Consider the following 5,570-nt stretch of genomic DNA (forward strand, 5'->3'; position numbering starts at 1 on the left):
TTTTGTGGTGCCGATGTATGCTCTTCCACAGCTGCACGGAACTCTGTAGACTCCTGGTGCTGATAAAGGATCTCGTTTGTCCTTGGCCGATCTCAAAGTCTGTTGGATGGTTCGAGTTGGTTTGAAAATGGTTTTAACTTGGTGTTTCTCCAATATCTTGCCGATCCTGTCCGTGACTCCATGTATGTACGGGAGGCAAGCCCAATTGGGAGATCACTTCGCCCACTGCCTCATCGCCTTTGAAAATGTCCACCGCAGTTGTGGACGAAACGTCAGGAAGAAATTCCGATAGACCACGGCTTCAAAGCCCGGAAAACATTTCTAAATGTAATCTGACCGGCCGTGAAAGCCTTCATAATATGTAGAAGTAACTCAAGAAATTTTTGGTAATTTTGCATATAGCATATGAGCTCTAGCGATGGAAATAAACACGAAAAAAATGAAAACCTCGTTTGAAGGGACTTGCAAAAGGATGTTTTACTACGCATCCAGGTTGAAAAACAATCTCTGTTTGATATGCAGCAAATTAAAGGAAAATTCATTATAACTCAAGAAAACAAATTTTTGCATATACGTTTCACGGGTTCCTATACTCACGTCTTCTATTATTGCACTTCAAAATCCCTAGAGTTTTAAGAGCTAGAGATTCCATAGTTTTAAGTCACCCCGTATATAGGGTATCCAAATAGATTTTACTTGAAGAATTTACAGGAGTGGAAATTTTATTTGAAAATACAAAATATTAAATTTTTGAAAACTGAATCCAGCCTGAGAATTCTGAATTTGAAAGATTTTGTTCAATAGAAACGTTAATTAAAATTTTACAGTAAATTGCTTAATTATTTTAAGCAACAAATACGCAGCTGATTTATATTTTTACTTTCATATAAATTTTCAAATTCCACAGAAAAAAATTTACTATTTATTTTAATCCATATATTTTTTTTTGCTTCCACTTGCGGTTTGTATTCTAAGACTAAATAACACCAAGAGGGTCAAATTGCTCACATTTAAATTGCTAATATCTTAGAAAAATTATTGATTTCACATTTTCTGGTTGATGTAGAAAGGAAAACGAGTCCAAACTGCCTGTTGAAGGGAATAATGCAAAAATTGCTTTTCTATGGAATACACCGAGGATTTTGAAAAATGTTTGAACGAGTACAAATTTTTGCGGATTGATTATTTGTAACTCTATTCCTAGTGAGTAGCAAAAAGTTTGATTTTGTGTTTTATGAATGAATTTCAATAACACCCTACACATCCACAATGGCGTATTTTCGCCGATTAAAATTATTCCCATTTTTCAAGAATCTATAATTCTTCAGCTAGACTATGTACAAACTGTTTTTGCCAGCGTTCGCCTTCATGCAACTTAATCGTTCGAAATAATCGACAAATTCAATTTGAAATCGTGAAACGAACGTTTTGGTATTTTATTTAAGATACATGGTGTTGTAAAAATTAATATCAAAATAGTTAACTACAGGGTCATTCTAAATTGGCGTCATTGCTCTGGAGGTGTTGTCTGGCGCTGTTATAGGAGTACAGAAAAAACAGAGAAACAAATTAATTGTTATTAAAAACTGAGAAATTTGCAAAAAACTATATCAGAAATACGGCAGCAATGTTTTTCAAGCTAATCTGCCTAATTAAGATTGCGCAAATACCTGTGGCTTCGTAATTATTTAAAACTCCGGTAATCATGGAATTAATTGACAAGGGCTTTCCACCTGTAACTATCTGTTAATGACAAAAAACTTCATTGCCGCTGTTACTTTTCATCAAAAAATTGCAGAAGAAAAATTTTTTAGTATAAAAAATTTTCGTAATTTGAAGCAAAGATCGCAATTTTTGTTTCAATGCTTAAGTATTCCAATATACTACCAATTAAACATGGAACCATTTCAAAATAATGCTTAATAACAAAGTTGAAATTCGGTCTTCAACTGTTAATCTTCTAGAAATTTAGGAAAAAAGAATTTTCAATATTTTTCTCGTACTCCCCAAGGGAGCCTCTATCACCCCTTAAAAGGAATGACGCCAATTTTGAATCACCCTGTAGAGATTTATTGAGCAAAATGAATACTAGCTTCATCATATTATTTTCAATTTGAGCCTCCATATGTTCGATATACAGGGTATCAAAGTTTAAAATCCATTTTGGTTTACTTTGAATAACTTCGTAGCTCGCTCCATTATTTGCACAGAGCAACCCAGAAGAAGGTTGGAGGGTTTTCCAGTCTGGAAATTTCAATTTCCTTCTAGTTTAGGTGCATTCCTGTGTTGTTTTCTCCGAAGGTGTTTAGGAAGTACAGGTAAAATTATAAAAAAATATATTCTTATTAAAAACCGAGATATTTGGAAATAACCAGATCAAATATGCGGCAACAATGTACCTGTTCTTGACTGCAAAACTTTAGAACAAAAATATGTTTACATCAGAATCATGCAGATTTTACTACATTATTTGGCATTTTACCACGTATCATTAGAATATAGGAATATTGGATTTTTTCTTGAATTCAGAAATTTTCAAAACCTTTACATTATTTTTTCAAAAAAGTCAAATCTTGATAACGATATTAAAAATTACAACAATCTGCAAGAGAAATCGTAAAATATTCAATCGTAATCGAATCACATTAATTTCTGAATAAAATAAGACGAGGCAGACGGAAAAATTGATGCAAAACCATTTATATTGCAGTATAAAAAGCAGATAATGATAACGCAAAGTAAAAAACGTTAAACGTTTGTTTTCGAGTAAACAATTTTCTTAACTGATTGGCGTGAAATTTACGTAATTGAAATTTCAATTTACACCAAAATTCAAAATGATCGAAAGAGTTAAATTGCTTAAAGCGGATGAATTTTTTAAACTGTTTTTTTGCCAAAACTTTTCTGACTTTTCGCTCGCACCAATACGCATCTTCAGAGGTGTATCGTCTGTAGCTAACGGAACAGAATTTTTTTCCACCAGAAGCTAACAGCCCGAAAAACTGAAAGAATTACTATAATGTACAAAAAAACACATTACTTTCCCAGCATAATAAGATAAGGCAGACTGAAAAACGAATTCCAAACTAATTGTATGTGTAGAGAGCAGAAAATGGAAAAGTGAAGCAAAGAAATTTCAAAGCAAGAAAGGAACAAGTCAGAAAATTGAAAATTTGGAGGTAGGAATTTAAACTCGGGTTTGGCTCTTTAGATAAAGTGGAACTGTTTAAAAATATAACTTTCCATCTGCTGAAACATTTCAGTTTTGAATCACCCCGTATAATAAAATTTCGCGTCTAAATTCTCGTGTGCATTTAGAGGAGTTTTCTTGAAAAAAAGTGTCAAATTTTTCGAGAAAATGTTTTGTAGTAGTAAAATAACATTAATGGTGTGTCATACATTGAAGAATTATGCGCACAAGGGACCGTTGGATATTTCATGCAGGAAACGTTTGATTAGCCGCCCATTACGAGGGGATTCTTCGAATTTTGACGTCACACGGAAATCGACCTACCCAAATGACGTAGATTTTGACGTTGCGTAATGTGACAAGTGACTAACGGCGAAACATTAAAAACCGAAACAACTCAAGGACAGACCACTACTAAATAATGCAACCGGACGATCAACACAGCCATCCATCCATTAGCTGCTAGATACATTTTTGAGTTGAGTGGATTTCCTCAATGGAAGATCGGAAATTTGCCAAAAACAAGCCGAACTTTGGGCCGGCGATGAAAAATTGAGGCATCCAGAAATGGGAAAAAAACCTGGCAAAAGGTGTGGGGGAGTCACTCACCTTTCTCAAACCGATAGAAAACTAGAATGGGGAGCAACAATGGTGGTATTCACCGTGAACCAAAACTCAAATGAGGCGCGCTTCGATCATCGGGAATCCAGTTGGACCGTTTGTGAACATAGTTTTCGAGTGCCGAGATAGTGAGTATTTGGAACTACTGCGATGTGACATCCCCGATCCATTTCTGGTGCCAGACTGAATGTGGAGGCGTATTGACGTCATCAGCATGCGCCCCGGCGTCGCCAGGACGCGTCGACGGCATCGTTCCGATGGGAAACTGGGTGAATTAAAATTTCGGTTTGGGGTGGGAGCGGGTGGTTGGCATATTTTTAGCCATTGACGAGGACCAGACAAATAATGGAACTATCCGGACAAGCTTCCGAATCGGAAGACAAACAAGGCCCTTGGAGATCTGCGGAAAAACGTCTGGATTGTCGTCATTGATGGCTACGATCGACATGTTTTTACTATCGGACCTCTATAATCCCTTTGGATTACTGTGAATTGGAAATTGAAAACACATTCTCAGGGTGATTGCCCGTTAGTTGACACCCCCCTAGATCATTAGTTTAAAATATTGAAAAAATATGTTTGTGCCCGTGTAACCACGTTCTTGCGCACTTTTTGCAGCATTATAACTGGAATCACATCAATTTTGAATCACCCTATACAGGGTTATTCACGCTATACGGCACGGAAGTTTGCGGCTAAACCGTTTGATTTTTAAAAAGTAATATTTTATTAATTGTCCGACGCCCACCGAGCGCACATTTTAAAAATATTTTTGTAATGTACAGGGAGTCCCAAAGACTCTAAAGGTATCAAAGTTGCGTTTTTTTAAACGGAATGTCCTGTATATTATTGCATTTTTGGATTCGCTGAACAAAATAAGTGTCTGGTTTAATAAGGTTTATAATACCTAGATCTTAAGGTTTTTTAAATAATACGAATTTAATCAAAATCTAATCTAATTTTCACGTGTCAAATACTTTTACTTCTAATAGAAGAATACTACTAATAGAAGTATTTAAGTTATGTAAGCGTAATTTATAGTAAAGTGTAACAAGATATAATATTTTATATCCCAATGATAATAAACGTACCATGTTATACAGGGTGTTCACAAATTTAAACTAATCAATACCACTCATATTTTTTAGCTTACCAGGAAATGCAATTTTTAATTACCTATCGAATGGTATTAGGATATTAACAGCTAAGTTTTTGCCTTTTTACAAAATACGTCAATTAGTCGTTCTGTGCACCATTTGATGTTGTTTAATTTAAAGTTCCAATGTATCTAAGTTGCCTATGCCATTTACACATGTCAAATCATTTAATGTATTTGTCAGTTTAGACTGCAAAGTCTCTTTTTGATAGCTAGAGTGGTATTGTTTTTTGTAATTGTAGACGTGTTGGTCGTTATTTTCATATTATTATTGTGTTGCTAAGTTAATATGAAGAATTATCCAAGAGAAGAGCGTATTGACATGATTTTCACCCTTGGAGAATGTCATAAAAATTGTTTATTGGCTTCTCGAGTTTATGCTCAAAAGTTTCCTGAAAGAAATCATCCTAAGCCAACAGTTTTTAAGCGCTTATTACACCAATTTGAGGAAACCGGGAGTGTCAATTATAAAAAACCCATTACAAGGAAATCGGTCACTGAAGATAAAGAAAATGTTTTCACGGTAATTGGTTCAGTTATCGAAAATCCCAATGTTAGTCAAAATCTAATATCCAAAAGTACTAACATTAGTCAATCAAGTAT

The 5,570-nt window shown here is 34.7% G+C and overlaps 1 protein-coding gene across 2 annotated transcripts in view; it reads right to left on the reverse strand.

Moving 5' to 3' along the window:
* Window positions 1-3,980, reverse strand: part of LOC109538731 — a 17,099-nt gene extending 13,119 nt beyond the window's left edge. For both annotated transcript variants that reach the window (XM_048670607.1, XM_048670606.1), the window contains exon 1: window positions 3,800-3,980. The gene's annotated coding sequence lies outside the window, so the exon portion shown is untranslated. The remainder of the gene's footprint in view (window positions 1-3,799) is intronic.
* Between the last annotated feature and the right edge of the window lie 1,590 nt (window positions 3,981-5,570).

Source organism: Dendroctonus ponderosae, unplaced genomic scaffold, assembly GCF_020466585.1.
Source record: "Dendroctonus ponderosae isolate FM_Combo_2020 unplaced genomic scaffold, Dpon_F_20191213v2 Dpon_F_20191213_1, whole genome shotgun sequence".
In the NCBI taxonomy this organism is placed as follows: domain Eukaryota; kingdom Metazoa; phylum Arthropoda; class Insecta; order Coleoptera; family Curculionidae; genus Dendroctonus; species Dendroctonus ponderosae.